This window comes from Camelus ferus, chromosome X (genome assembly GCF_009834535.1).
Source record: "Camelus ferus isolate YT-003-E chromosome X, BCGSAC_Cfer_1.0, whole genome shotgun sequence".
NCBI lineage: Eukaryota > Metazoa > Chordata > Mammalia > Artiodactyla > Camelidae > Camelus > Camelus ferus.
The window spans coordinates 74,163,826-74,179,317 of NC_045732.1; the positions used below are offsets into that span (position 1 = coordinate 74,163,826).

Below are 15,492 nucleotides of genomic sequence, written 5' to 3' on the forward strand. Positions count from 1 at the left end.
CCTGGATGGCTCTTGGGCCTCCCTGGGCCTTTTTTGATCCACAAAGGGCGGAGGGAGAGGCCACGCTCGCAAGGGTGGTTGGCATTTCTGGAGCAACAGTGCCATCAAGCGGAAGCTTTTTGAGCACGGCCTCCAAACCCTGCCTGTGGATACCGTGGGCAAGGGCCTGTGATGGGACGAAGGGTGGGTTTGGTTCACTCAGAGGATTCCCGGTGGGTGGTGGGGGGGGGCGGCCAACTCCGGAACACCGCCAGAGTAAGGTGCGGGAGCGAAAGGAGGTGGTGGGAGCCGAGCTCGCCCACCCGGGAGCCCCTGGCTGTCAGGCCGGCCGGGCTTCCCAGCCTTGGGGGCGTGGCCTCGGCAGCCGCCATGTTCCGGAACCAGGAGCTGAAGCTACCCCATCCAGGGCGTCCGGCCCCCGAAACTCTGCCCTCCTTGCGGGACCCAGGTCCGCCGGTGGGATCCCGGGGGAACCCAGGACCCGTTGCCGCTGCCCCGTCGGAGGCCCCGGGTCCAGCAACGTGGGCAGAGGGGAAAGGGGGAGGAGGCGGCCACCCTGTCAGGGGCAGCATTCTGCAGACAGGACGGAGAATTTCCCGATTAGTGTCTGGTCCCGGAGCCAGACAAGGAAGCGCAACGTAGGCGGGCCGCACATCCCGAGTTCCAGCTCCACTTCCGGTTCGGGGTGTGTTTCGTTTACTTTTGCGCCCGCCACAGAGGGTCTGGGTGCCATGCCCCACAGGACCCCATGAGGCCCTTCCTGTCCCGTATCACACTGGGTATCCAGACCCACTCGGGACGGGATACAACTGGGCCAACATCAGCACGCTGAGATGGACATCACCGTCCGCAGGGAGGGGATCGAGGGCCAAAGTTTTCCGCCTTCTATCTCGGACTCGGGCTCGGGCACGGGCACGGGCACGGGCACGGGCACGCTGCAGCCAGGGGACGCCTTGGTCCTCGGGGGGCCTCCCTCGTCGTGGACGACCCGGGTCCTCTTGTCTGGGGGGGACGCCGGAGATTTTTCCCACGGGGCCCAAGGTTCGCAGGGGCAGCCGCTGACCCTAGCCAGGGGGGCACACTGAGACCACCTGGGGCCAGGGAACCAGTCAGATCAGGGAGGCCAGGCCCTGGCCCCAAGGAAGGGCTCTGCCCACGTGAGACCGCCTGTTGGCAGAGTTTCGGCCGGCTCCCAAGTGTGAAAGAAGGGGCAGGGGGCGGGTGTCAGCAACCTTCCAAGAGGGGTGAAAGCCAAGTGGAATGTGTGGAGGGAGGGGTCCAGCCTGGAGACCTGTTCCTGGAGTTCGAAGCCTCGCCCGGTACGTTACCACCAAACCACCAGCACCACCGCTACAGCCACCCCCGGCCCCGCAAGCCTGCTGACCCCCAAGGCAGGTTAAGAGCTGGGCAAAGCGCAGGAACGAGCCACCGCAGGGCTTGCTCCAGAAGAGGCCCGTGGGGACAGTCAGGGTCTAGAAGGAACGGTCGTGTGCCCGGAGTATGCACTTGGGAGACAAGCTGGATGAGGGGTGGTGATAGGGGAGGTGGGGGGGGGGGCGCGCATTTCGCTCAGTCCAACAGAGGTGGGCCTTAGGCAGCGTCTTGAGACCTCTTCTTGATTTCCCCGCTGGGCTGCGGCCGCAAGCACAGGGCCACAGGGTCAAGACCTGGAGAGCCAGGGCTGAATGGAAGCCAGGGCCCTTCCTTCTCATCGCTGAAGTGAGGCTCGGGGCCTCTTCGGGACAAAGCCGAAGTCTGCAAAGGCATGGCCCAGGGGTCCGCTCGGCCCGGCTCCTCTCCTGTGCTGTCCTCTCGAGGAGGTGGGTCCGGGAGCCCTGGGGACAGGACACGACAGGCCTGTGCCAGAATCCTGGACACCCCGGGAAATGGCAGAAATTCTTGGCTCAGGAGAAGGGCTCCTTCTGCAGTGTCTCCTTGGTCCTGAGAGCGCCGTTCCCCTCTGGACTCCGACTGCGAGCCCTCGCTGGGCCTCGGGCCCCCTTGGCACTGGGTAGCCAGGCTCCCCACGTCATCCCCGAGCTGGACAGAAAAGCGGCACTGGGCCGGACTCCGCCACTGCTGCCAATGGCAGCACAACTCTGGCTGGGCTCAACGCGGCCCAGAGAGGCTTCGGGGGCCCTGGGCCTGCCCAGGCCGGACCTGCTCTTACTCCCAGGGGAAGGGGCACGCACGCGGCCAAAAGCCCGCGGCCCCGGGGCAGCCCAGGGCGGCCCCTGGCCTGGCCTGGGCTCCAACCGAGCAGCTTCCTCTAGTCCCGCCCAGACATGGCGGCCGCCAGAGTCCCGGAGCCTCCACTTCCTCTACCCTACAAGCCAGGCACCGGCGGAGGGGGGCCGGGGGGGGGTGTGTGGGGGGGGGGGACGGGACGGGGGCCGAGCGCCTTCCCCCGGTGCCCGTCTCTGGAGCTTCTAAGGCCTCGGGTCACACCTCCTGCCCCTTCGCTGGCGGAGCTCTTGATTTCCCGGGGCACGGGCCGGGCCCTTGTTCCCGACTGTACGCCCCTGCCACTCCTCCCCAGGAAGGGACAGCACAGGGTCCGCGAGGCTGGCGACTGGCGGACCTGTTCCTCTTGATGGCAGCATCGCACCAGAAACAGCAACCTGCCTCTCCCCAGTCCTCTCCCTCCGCCCTTGGCTGACGAAAAAAAGAAATGCCAAGCAGGCTCCAACCTGGCAGGCGAAAAGCAAGGTGCCTCAACATCTTGGCCACTTTGGCGGGACGGGGGACGGGGGACGGGGGACGGGCGGGCGCCTCAAACCCTTGTACGCCACCCTGAGTGGCCTCGTCTCTGAGGGGTCCTCTCAAGCCGCCTTCACCACAAAAAAGCGAGGACTCCCCCATCGAGGCACCCAGCAGTGGACCTGCAGCTGTATCTTTAGCAATCGGTTCCCAAGCCGAAGACCTTGGGAAACACACTGAGTGTGGGCACAGAGTTCGAGTCACATCCGGCCCGTGCCTGGCGAGACACAATCTCACGGGTCACCCAGTCTCGTCCGCATCCCCCTTCCCAAACGTCCAGCCGGCGCAACCTCTCAATAATCCAGCAAGAGCGCCCTCCCATGGCCTTCCCGGCCTGGGCGAGTGCCAGGGTGGAGCGAGCTGGGCCCAAGGGTGCTCAGGAGGCGAGGGGAGGAACAGGCATACGGGGCTCCTGCCCTCACAGCACAAAAGGCCAAAGGCCTAACAGGCCTGGATCTCCTCAAAGGGTCACCAACCGCCTGTGCCCCCTTGGGGCTGAGACCGCGGCTTCTCGTGGGTGAGGTGGGCGGCCGAATGATCACGTCGCTGGCAGTTAAGCTTCACAGAAGCTGGAGGCCAATCTGGGTCCCGGTCGCAGGTGCACACGCCCCAGGCCCTGGCTCGGGCCCAATTCCTCTCCACTCTCCCCGGTCCTGCAGGACACTGACCTCAGTTTCCACGTGCCGATCGCCCGCATGTACACGGATGATCCACATGCTCGTCCAAGCATCTCTTCCTTCCCACTCCACAATCACGACCTGCCTCGAGAGCCTTTCTCTGCCACGGCGGAAAACTCCGGCCTAGTACACCAGTGTCCCCCCGCTGCCGGGAACCTACCTTGGGAGTCTCTCCTCCTCGAGGCTTGCCGACATACCAGAATCACTGCCTCTTTCCCATGATGAAATAAACCCTTTTGGAAGAGGAGAAGGAAGGGAACAGAAAGCACTCACTCACCCAGAACACCAGCGCCTAGAGATGGACCGACGTCCCCGATGATGTCCCTTCTCCACCTTTCCTTCCGCGCTCTGCCTCCTCTGCAACGAGAGAGAGAGCCCAACGCCCTTCACTCAGTGAGGGACCGCCACGCTGCTGGTTAACAACGGGCCGCGTGCAGCCCCGGCCCAGGCAACCTCGACAGTGTCTTCGGCGACTATTCGTACCAGCTCCCCGGGACCAGCAAAACTTCCGAGGAAAGCAGGGTGTGAAAAATCAAGCCGCACTCGTCCTTTGGAAATTGCGCGGGTGTCGGACGGAAGGAGCTCTTACAGGAAGGACCGTGTCGGGTCAAACCTGGATCATACCTCCCCCCACCACCAATCTGTCTTCCGTGGGAACCACAGCCATCACCTTAGCGTTTATAGCCGCAGAGCTCTCCTCCTCGGCTCTGGACCCGAGGGACTGTGGCGGGATAGCGATGGGTAACTTGGCAAGCCCGCGCCCTCCACCGCAACTGGAAAGGCAGACCCTCCACTGACAGGCAGCTCCTATGACGGGCTGGTAAGCAGTCACCAAGCTCTCCCATCCCTGGCCGCACACAGCTCCCCTGCACTGACTTCCCGGGGACGAGGCCTTGTGTCCTGGGACCGGGGGGGAGTCGGTGCGAGTGAAGAGCTACCCCACAGCTTTGCTCCGGGTGGACGCCGAGCCCGGAAAACGAACCCCGGTGACGCCACCACGCACACCTGGCGCCTGGGTAACTACGACTCTGCACGCCTCGGCGCGCGGCGCCTCCATCGATGACAGGGAGGAAGGGAGGCAGAAAGAAGAGAGGGCCCTAGTGTCCAAAGACAAGGGACAGGTGAAACAAGGCAGGCTCCTCCCTGCTCCCCGCCATTCCCCCCAGCATCCCGCACCCCGCCCCAGCTGAGACAAGGGCACTCTACCCTGGCTGCTGGTCGCAAAAGAAAAGGAGAGGATCTAGCAGGACAGGACCTGACTCTGCACAGACACACCAAGGCCAGGGGACCTACAACGCTGAGAGCCAACGAACGCAAAAGAGCCTACGTTGCTACGTCAGCCCGGTGGGGTCCCAGAGCAGGCGAGATGGACACGGCCCTCTGTGCGTCGGCTTGCTTTCACCTGCATTCAAGCCCGCGAGCGCGACGCACACAACAATCCCACGTCTTTCCCACTGCAGGGAGGGGGTCGCAAGGCGGAGGCACAAGTGAGGAGCCGCCACGGTGCACCGGTGAGGGCTTCTGCCTTGACTGGGATAATACATCTCCCTCCACGGTGGCACCTCCAACGCACTCACAGGGGAAAAGTACGAGAGAAGGAACGGTCTATGTGAATATATACGCATACGCACACATACGCAAGTGCACGTGTGTCCCTGGTACACGTACCTCCTTACGACACACGCGCACCCTTACGTACGTAAATACGTAAGTACATAGGTGCGAACGAGTCCGGGGTTTGAGGGTAGAGTACGGAACACACTCCCGTGGAGAGCTTCCCAGAAGGGTCCGCTGAACTAATGGCCCTCACCAAGGTCCTGTATCTGTGTGGATGGAGACACTGAGCTCTGCACCTGTCCCGTGGACTTCAAACCCGCACGCATACGCGCACATCCTCCCCCACCCCCGCCCCCGCCCCCCACCCTCCCCCCCTCCACCGCCCAGGACCCCTACCACCACAACCTCCCCAGGGCACTCGCTGGCAGAGTGACTTCCCGAGCCCCCCTGGAGGTGAGCAGGAACAATCCACCCCAGCTCCCCGGGTCCCTGTCAGTTCCTCCCGCTGTCCCCGTGGCCTAGCCCCTCTTGGGCCTGCTCCGGAGCCCTTAGGCCCGTTGAGGTAGCTGGAGGAGAGCAGGAGAGAGACAACCACGCAACAAGAGGGGACATGCGGGTCCCCGTGCCACCTCGAGCTCTGAATCAGTGTCCTGAGAGAGCTAGGCTTCTGCCTGAGAAGACCCGTATGGGTAGCGGTCCCCAAATGCGCAGACATAAACAGGGTCCCCGGTCGCCAGGAAGTGTGGACTAGAGCGAAGCGGAGATGGAGCCACGGATACACACGCATCCCTTTGGCTGTCCGCACATGTACCGGCCTTCTGCCCACGAGAAGCCCCGAAGGGGAGAGAGACACCACCTCCGCGCAACACCCCAGTAGACCAGTAGAGCCAACCCCACTTGCAGGGCCTGGATGGCTCTTGGGCCTCCCTGGGCCTTTTTTGATCCACAAAGGGCGGAGGGAGAGGCCATGCTCGCAAGGGTGGTTGGCATTTCTGGAGCAACAGTGCCATCAAGCGGAAGCTTTTTGAGCACGGCCTCCAAACCCTGCCTGTGGATACCGTGGGCATGGGACGAAGGGTGGGTTTGGTTCACTCAGAGGATTCCCGGTGGGGGGTGGGGGGGGGGCGGCCAACTCCGGAACACCGCCAGAGTAAGGTGCGGGAGCGAAAGGAGGTGGTGGGAGCCGAGCTCGCCCACCCGGGAGCCCCTGGCTGTCAGGCCGGCCGGGCTTCCCAACCTTGGGGGCGTGGCCTCGGCAGCCGCCATGTTCCGGAACCAGGAGCTGAAGCTACCCCATCCAGGGCGTCCGGCCCCCGAAACTCTGCCCTCCTTGCGGGACCCAGGTCCGCCGGTGGGATCCCGGGGGAACCCAGGACCCGTTGCCGCTGCCCCGTCGGAGGCCCCGGGTCCAGCAACGTGGACAGAGGGGAAAGGGGGAGGAGGCGGCCACCCTGTCAGGGGCAGCATTCTGCAGACAGGACGGAGAATTTCCCGATTAGTGTCTGGTCCCGGAGCCAGACAAGGAAGCGCAACGTAGGCGGGCCGCACATCCCGAGTTCCAGCTCCACTTCCGGTTCGGGGTGTGTTTCGTTTACTTTTGCGCCCGCCACAGAGGGTCTGGGTGCCATGCCCCACAGGACCCCATGAGGCCCTTCCTGTCCCGTATCACACTGGGTATCCAGACCCACTCGGGACGGGATACAACTGGGCCAACATCAGCACGCTGAGATGGACATCACCGTCCGCAGGGAGGGGATCGAGGGCCAAAGTTTTCCGCCTTCTATCTCGGACTCGGGCTCGGGCTCGGGCACGCTGCAGCCAGGGGACGCCTTGGTCCTCGGGGGGCCTCCCTCGTCGTGGACGACCCGGGTCCTCTTGTCTGGGGGGGACGCCGGAGATTTTTCCCACGGGGCCCAAGGTTCGCAGGGGCAGCCGCTGACCCTAGCCAGGGGGGCACACTGAGACCACCTGGGGCCAGGGAACCAGTCAGATCAGGGAGGCCAGGCCCTGGCCCCAAGGAAGGGCTCTGCCCACGTGAGACCGCCTGTTGGCAGAGTTTCGGCCGGCTCCCAAGTGTGAAAGAAGGGGCAGGGGGCGGGTGTCAGCAACCTTCCAAGAGGGGTGAAAGCCAAGTGGAATGTGTGGAGGGAGGGGTCCAGCCTGGAGACCTGTTCCTGGAGTTCGAAGCCTCGCCCGGTACGTTACCACCAAACCACCAGCACCACCGCTACAGCCACCCCCGGCCCCGCAAGCCTGCTGACCCCCAGGCAGGTTAAGAGCTGGGCAAAGCGCAGGAACGAGCCACCGCAGGGCTTGCTCCAGAAGAGGCCCGTGGGGACAGTCAGGGTCTAGAAGGAACGGTCGTGTGCCCGGAGTATGCACTTGGGAGACAAGCTGGATGAGGGGTGGTGATAGGGGAGGTGGGGGGGGGGGCGCGCATTTCGCTCAGTCCAACAGAGGTGGGCCTTAGGCAGCGTCTTGAGACCTCTTCTTGATTTCCCCGCTGGGCTGCGGCCGCAAGCACAGGGCCACAGGGTCAAGACCTGGAGAGCCAGGGCTGAATGGAAGCCAGGGCCCTTCCTTCTCATTGCTGAAGTGAGGCTCGGGGCCTCTTCGGGACAAAGCCGAAGTCTGCAAAGGCATGGCCCAGGGGTCCGCTCGGCCCGGCTCCTCTCCTGTGCTGTCCTCTCGAGGAGGTGGGTCCGGGAGCCCTGGGGACAGGACACGACAGGCCTGTGCCAGAATCCTGGACACCCCGGGAAATGGCAGAAATTCTTGGCTCAGGAGAAGGGCTCCTTCTGCAGTGTCTCCTTGGTCCTGAGAGCGCCGTTCCCCTCTGGACTCCGACTGCGAGCCCTCGCTGGGCCTCGGGCCCCCTTGGCACTGGGTAGCCAGGCTCCCCACGTCATCCCCGAGCTGGACAGAAAAGCGGCACTGGGCCGGACTCCGCCACTGCTGCCAATGGCAGCACAACTCTGGCTGGGCTCAACGCGGCCCAGAGAGGCTTCGGGGGCCCTGGGCCTGCCCAGGCCGGACCTGCTCTTACTCCCAGGGGAAGGGGCACGCACGCGGCCAAAAGCCCGCGGCCCCGGGGCAGCCCAGGGCGGCCCCTGGCCTGGCCTGGGCTCCAACCGAGCAGCTTCCTCTAGTCCCGCCCAGACATGGCGGCCGCCAGAGTCCCGGAGCCTCCACTTCCTCTACCCTACAAGCCAGGCACCGGCGGAGGGGGGCCGGGGGGGGGGTGTGTGGGGGGGGGGGACGGGACGGGGGCCGAGCGCCTTCCCCCGGTGCCCGTCTCTGGAGCTTCTAAGGCCTCGGGTCACACCTCCTGCCCCTTCGCTGGCGGAGCTCTTGATTTCCCGGGGCACGGGCCGGGCCCTTGTTCCCGACTGTACGCCCCTGCCACTCCTCCCCAGGAAGGGACAGCACAGGGTCCGCGAGGCTGGCGACTGGCGGACCTGTTCCTCTTGATGGCAGCATCGCACCAGAAACAGCAACCTGCCTCTCCCCAGTCCTCTCCCTCCGCCCTTGGCTGACGAAAAAAAGAAATGCCAAGCAGGCTCCAACCTGGCAGGCGAAAAGCAAGGTGCCTCAACATCTTGGCCACTTTGGCGGGACGGGGGACGGGGGACGGGCGGGCGCCTCAAACCCTTGTACGCCACCCTGAGTGGCCTCGTCTCTGAGGGGTCCTCTCAAGCTGCCTTCACCACAAGAAAGCGAGTACTCGCCCATCGAGGCACCCAGCAGTGGACCTGCACCTGTATCTTTAGCAATCCATCTTCCATTTTCCCACCGCCTCAAAGACTTCCTCAAGTTGTAGCCTTATTTAGTTTGAGTCAAAGGGAGTTGGTCCAAACTTCCTTTAAGTATGTTAGTAAACAGGTACATCTCTAGTCTAATACAGTGATCGTCACAAAATTTGGGGGGGGGGGGTTTGTTTACAATAGTGTGTGTTGTTCTTCAGATATGGATTATTATATTTGTAATCAGTCATGTACGCAATTACGTGACCTAGGAATGATATGTGTCTTCCTGTCTGTCCCATGTTCAATCTCAGTCATTTCATTAGATGTTTGATAAGGAAAAAATTTATGATACCTGTCATTTTTAAAGTATTCATGTGTTTTACCTCGAGCATGTTATATGAAGACAATCTTTTAGTCTTTTTTTCTTTGCAATCCGCACATGTTATGTGATGATGAGTTTACTACGAGTCACAGATAGTTTTAAAATATAGTTTTGCATGGTTGTGGCAGATGGAAGGGAAAAAAAATCTTCACTGTGCCGTCATTCAACACACTCTCCAGGTAAAGCTATCTCAAGACAGTACAATCAGAATGAAATTTATTCTTTTCGTGCCTCCATGTCTGATTTCCCCAGCAGCACATACACTATTCTGTTTGGGAATATTCAGCTAAATTGTGTTTTGGGTTTTTTTTCCCTCTTGGTCCACACATTAATGTTCTGCTCCAAACATAGGCTGTTAGAAATCTTTCAATCTACTGAGAGGCATCAAGAAAAATTCTAAAGAGCCTCCTCCTCGTGCCATGGACCCCAAAGAAAAGCAAGTCACAATTTTATGTTATCCTTTTCATCCTCAAAAGACTGTCTCATGGAGAGCAAGAAACATTTAGGTGGAAGGTGAATGTCTGTTTCTACCTCAGTCTGTGTGTGTACTGGCACAGAAGTATGCCCTATATACACAGATCTTTCTTTCTAGATCCATACTGCATGAGACTCATCGAAGTCAACTGTTCAAGGACTTTTTTGCTTTTTTCCTTCAAAGGAGCACACACTTCTCCCAAGGATTACGGCCCACAAGTACGACCATCTTATTCTTTCTAAGGGAGGTGGTATATATCACCTCCCAAAGCTGAATAACTAGACATCCCACTATTCATCTCTAGAGGGTCATTTTAATCCCTTCCTACTTTTCAATTCTACAAACCTGGCTGAAGGACACCCTCTTGGAAACACTCCTCTACTCACTTGTCTATGTAATTCTCTTCTCTGTTTTCAGAGAAGCAATAAAATGAACCAAAATTTTCGTGTACTTTCAATTTTGGGATCGATTTTTGCCAAATGGTTTCCAAAAGACATATTCCTAAATGCATCCTGCCTGCCCAGTTTAAGATGTACCAATTTTAGTAGACCTGGCTCGTCTATTTTATCGAAGTCAGTATAAAAAGTTAAAAAGTGCAAATGATGAATGTGCAAGTGTCTGCCTCCATTCTGTGTTATTTTGCCTGTCTCCTCAGCTAAAGCAGGATTACAGTGAGATGGAATCCAACTAATCAGTCTAGAGCTTCATCTATGCTTGGACTCTTATCAGGCTAAGAAAGCATTATTTCATGCTATCCTTTGAGCTAGACTCCACTTTTCAAACTGATTAATATAATTTTGTTTAGTTCTCATCAGCAAATAAGGTCTGTGTACCATCAACGAGTAAAGGGAAATGATAAAGACCCTAAAGAAGAAAATGACTAGCATTTTGTATCTCCTAGTTTGAAGAGAGCCACTGTTCACCATTTTTTATACTAGGCCTTGAAAAGGGTGATATAGGTGAATTCTATTTAGAGTTCTGTTAATTTTGATCCTCTTAAATAAATTCTGGTTCACAGGCTCCAACAGTACTCTTTAGCCCATATTGTTAGGTACAACTAAGGTTGTCTAAGCCCTTTTAAAATTAATCAGTTGAGATCTTACATCATCCTCTAGAGTCCCTAGATAAAGGTCTGTTGCCCACATTTCTTATCTGCAATAGTCAAGCCAACCCTTGCTTCATGGCTTCCATGATCCTCTTGTTTGGAAGATATCTGGGACCTCAAGCAAGATGTCTCCTCTATCTTCATCATGTCACAGTGTGATCTCTGGTCAAAAGGACACACCGAGACCATCATGCTCACAGTACCGGAGCAGAGACCACAGGAGATTGTGTGGGACAGATCCCTAACCTGTGCTCAGGAAATCAGGCCTCAGTCTGCATCTTTCCCACATAATATTAGCTTTCAAAAACTTTGTAACCTCAACAAGCGTGTAAAGAAGGGGAAATGCAAGGGTTTTAGCACCTTCCAATGAGGTGTAAAACAAAATTTTTCAGGGAAATTAATTTATAAGGTTTTACTCAACTTTTACCTACTCAGTGCTTGAAAATCCAACGTACACGAAGAGGTACACGCTTCAAATCTTTTCCACCTTTCTTTGGGTTGATAAGAATATGGAAAACATATCATCCACTGACTCCTATAAAGTTAACAAAATTCTTAATAATCAAGGGCTCTATTTTTTCAGCTAAATTCCACGGACGTATTTCCTGTTACTAAATATAGTGGAGGGATTTACAGAACCAGCAATCAAAGATTATATGCCTAGGAATAATCAAACAAAAACATGAGAAACCTATATAAAGAAAGCTTTCCGTGTCCTAAAAGACAACAATGTGGACTTAAACAAGAGTAAAGATGTACTATATTCTTGAATAAAAAGACTCAACCTCTTGAGTATGTTAATTCTTCATCAGCTAATTAATCAATCTATTCTAATCCTAAGGAAAATCTAAAAGGTTTTTGAAGACTTTCTCGTTGTTTTCCATTGTTCATAAGGGACAATAAAATAAATAGGCAGGAATACCCAGGAGAGTTTTGCCAATGAGTAGCCACGTGGTGGGATGACTAGCTCTACCATACATAGAGCAGAACAGAGTCCAAGAACAGACCCGAAAACATACAAGAATTTAGCATATGACAAGGTAGCCTCCCAAATAAGTGGGGGTAAAGACAGATTTGGGACAAAGGGGTACTCATCTATTAAAAAAAAAAAAGGGGGTTCTTAATTCTGCACTTCATACAATAAACCAGGATAAACCCTACATGGATCCAAGAATTAAATGTACAATGAACAGAATCATACAACTACTAAAACAAAGCATGGGCTGATTCCTTTATAACCCAGGAGCGGGGAAAGCCTTTCTACCTTTGACTCAAAACCCATCAAAGAAAACACAGATAAATATCAATAGATAAAATTCACCATATTAAAAAAACTTCATAAACAAAGTTAGTAAAGCAATGACAAACAGGAAAAACTATTTTCAACGCACATCACTAGTCTTCCTACTACATAAAGAACAAGCTCTAGAAATCGTTTTAGAGTAAGAACGCAATACAAAAAGACTTCAACAGCCCACAGAGAAAGAAACATAAAAGGACACTAAATATACACAAAGATACCTGACTCATGCATAGTAAGAAAAATCTAAACAAAAACTGCACTGTTGTACAATCTCTTATATATATTATGGGTTTCCAACCATGACCTGCCCTTCTGAGGGGACTACATTACCTGCTGTTTCTTGTCCTGTCTTGGATGTGGCATATCTTAAGTGGTCTCAAGTCACTACTTGCTATTTTCCTGCAAGGGTTTGTTTCACACATACAGAGAGCCAAACGCCATCTCATAGGCAGATGCTTTTACACAGTGTGGAGCCAACTGCTTTGTGCCCTTTACCCCTAAAATGGGTATGATCCCACTGCAAACAGAGGCAGCCCCTTATGTAAAAATCCCTGCTTTTTCATGCCATCACATCTTCTCTGCAGAACTTACTATGTTAGTTTTTAAATTTTGGAAAGAAGAGGAAACTTCTGCCTCAGTAGCACTATCAGGAAACAAGCGTGCACGCACATGCACACGCACATGCATACGCTTAATACTGCTGTCTAGAAATATCCAGCATAAACGTGTTTTCTTTCCTTCTGGACTTTTTGTCTCCATCTAATTGGTCAACCTTATAAATATTTTTGTATTACTACTGGTATCTTATATTTGATGATCTAAAATTATTTCTTTAAAGAATATGAAAACGAATATATGTATGTATATGCATGACTGGGACATTGTGCTGTACACCAGAAATTGACACATTGTAACTGACTGTACTTCAATAAAAAACAAATAAAAATAAAAATAAAGTAAAGTAATTTCTTTAAAAAGCTTAGTTATTTCACTGATAATAATCCTCCTTTCAGATTCTATTGCACAGAACTGTGAAAGATCAAAACATAAACCAACAGTATTCCCATCACTTGGGGAGAGCCCATGAAAATTTGGGGACTTGTTCTTCCATGTCGTTAAACGCATACTTAGAAACAGGCCTATAGGTCAAAATTTTAGGTCAAAAATTCATTCCTAAACTCTTTGCTGTTTGGTAACCATCATTTCTTTCAAAAACTTTATGCTTAAGAATCATAGTTGAAATTCCTGTTTTGTCTAAAAAAGTTCTAAGCACAGAGATGTGGTTTAAATATGATCCGAAAGAGCCTCCTCCAAATTCCACTCCCCAGTAGTAAACACTAGCAATAGCAGGGCTGTTTAACCGGCATTTTTTAAAAACCACGTATAAAATGCAACAACAACAAAAAAATGCATGTGCATAAACTAAACTTCTGTCTGTTGTTCATGTCTATAAATGTAATTGTATTAACCTAATTCTTTTTCAGATTTCTCCAGAGACTGAACAGGATGTGACAGTTTCATGAATAACCAAACGTGGACAGAATGGATTGTCGGAAGTTTTGGCTGCTACTAAATAGGCTCCCTTTAATGAGGGAAATACAAGAGGTCTGATGGCCGATAGCAAGACCTAAAAACAGTTTTAAATATACAGGAATCTAAGAGGCTAGATTTCTTCATCCGTTCTTCATTCGGGGTGTTTTACCTCCTCAAATTCAACCCCCTGCTAAGCTTCAAAACACCAGGAGCACGAACGACTAGCGAAAATTAACCCTGGTCTCCTAAGTTCCACCATTCCATTTAAAATAAAGAGGGTGGAATCTTCTCACATATTCTTGCAACCCATTATGTAAATCTGGTTTCGCTTAAATAAACGGGAAATTTACACGGCGGAATAGTTTCTCGGCCAATTATTGGCAATGCGTTTCCTGTTAAGATTTTCGGAAGTTTGCAAAAGATAAGTAGAGGACTTGAGCCCAACGGCAACGGAAGGACACGTACTCTTCCCTCGGTCCCTGGTAGGGGCACGTCTTTAAAGGAAATGTTACTTCTCTAGGGATACATTCCAAGAAGCCTAGACCCTGTCGGCAGCGGACCCGCTGGACCTAGCCGACCCTCCGGCCACCACGTAAACGGCGAGGAAAGAAAGGAGGGAGAAGGAACTGGCGACCCCTCCTCCTGCCTCCCGCCTTCCGGCCACAGGGAAACGCTTCGAGGCCAGTCGACGGGGAGACCCAAAGGGCTCTACTTGGACGCTCTCCCCACACGCGTCAGGGCACAGAACTTAGGCGGCGGCACAATCCCGGCGCCCTCGCTCAGCCAGCCTCGCCCAGACGCCACACCCCGGCCCGGCCCACGCGGCGCCCCCTCGGCCCGACCCGGCCACCATTGGCCTGCGTCGCACGCCCGGCACAGGCTGCCCAGGCGCCGGAGGACCGGGAGGGCCCCCGGACCACAAAGGCTACCGGACGGAGCCCAGACCCCGGCCTCGCGTCGCCTGCATCAGGGAAAGGAAGGGAAAGGAGAGGAAGGAGGCTGGGGGGACCCACCTGGCTGCGGCCGCGCGCCGCGAGGGGAGACCCGGGCCGCTCCGATCCTCGCGCGGGAGCCGGTGGGACTCAACTGCGCCCCCCGCCCGCCCCTGCCGTAAAGCAGCTCCCGCCTGGCCCCGGGTAGACCGCCTCCCCTCCCCACGTCGTCCGCGTCTCCTCGGAGACGCCCGGGAGGTGGGGCGCTTCTGAGGGGCGGAGGGGTTGGGAATCCGGATTCCTCAGTGTTGGCCCCGCCCAGGGGAGGGGGTGGGACCTCCTGAGAAGGTCCCAGGTGCGGGGCGGTGGGAGAGGTGAGCTTGGGAAAGGCGGAGATGAAGCCTCCCGTCTTTCGCCCTCTGCTCTGAAGTACCAATTTGTCCCCCCCCCTTGTAGGGTCCTTGCCGACAAGTGAGCAAACCGTGAATGTGAAGGAACAGTATAACGGAAATTTTTGAACAGTCGCAAAACTATTTAGAGGGAAAAACTTTGAATAAGTACACTTTCAAACGAAGTTACAAGTTTGTATCATGCATATGCCTGAGGATATTAATACTTGGCTTGCTGCCTCCTCAGGTGGGCGGCAGATTCCTTGCAACAGCAGGCATTCCCTGCGCCCGGTTACCTCCCGCTGTTTGCCAACGACCTGCTAGTCACCTCTGAAGTGGCTTTCGGGGTGGGGGTGGGGGGCTGCTGCAGGGGGTATCCACACCGCCTAGGTGGGTGGAGGTGTGCTGGGTCCCAAGGAGTCACAGCGACTTGCAGGTTTCGCCTTCCTTGATTTATTTTTCCGGTTCGAAAAAGGAGCATGCTCGTCTTGCAAAATAACGTTCACATAATGGAGTCACGTGCAGCAAAGAGAGCAAAAGGAAGATAACAGGTGATCCCGCCACTCCGAGATGATGGGTGTTAAATTGGGGCTTGTATGCTCCCAGTACCTTGTTCCCTGTGGCAGGGTGTAG

At 55.2% G+C, this 15,492-nt stretch overlaps 2 long non-coding RNA genes across 3 annotated transcripts in view; one reads left to right on the forward strand and one right to left on the reverse strand.

Annotated features, from left to right (window-relative positions):
* The window catches only part of LOC116662247, an 88,505-nt gene extending 74,995 nt beyond the window's left edge, over positions 1 to 13,510 (forward strand). The window contains exon 8 of the long non-coding RNA XR_004318276.1: positions 13,490 to 13,510. This is a non-coding gene — a long non-coding RNA (uncharacterized LOC116662247). The remainder of the gene's footprint in view (positions 1 to 13,489) is intronic.
* LOC106729656 overlaps positions 1 to 14,712 on the reverse strand; it is a 40,170-nt gene extending 25,458 nt beyond the window's left edge. Inside the window, exons 1-2 of one of the 2 annotated variants that reach the window (XR_004318279.1) lie at positions 14,552 to 14,712; positions 3,715 to 3,794 (exon numbers count right to left, since the gene is read on the reverse strand). This is a non-coding gene — a long non-coding RNA (uncharacterized LOC106729656). Of the gene's footprint in view, positions 1 to 3,714; positions 3,795 to 5,105; positions 5,127 to 14,551 lie in introns of those variants that run through there. The other variant, XR_004318280.1, reaches the window with a different exon arrangement.
* Between the last annotated feature and the right edge of the window lie 780 nt (positions 14,713 to 15,492).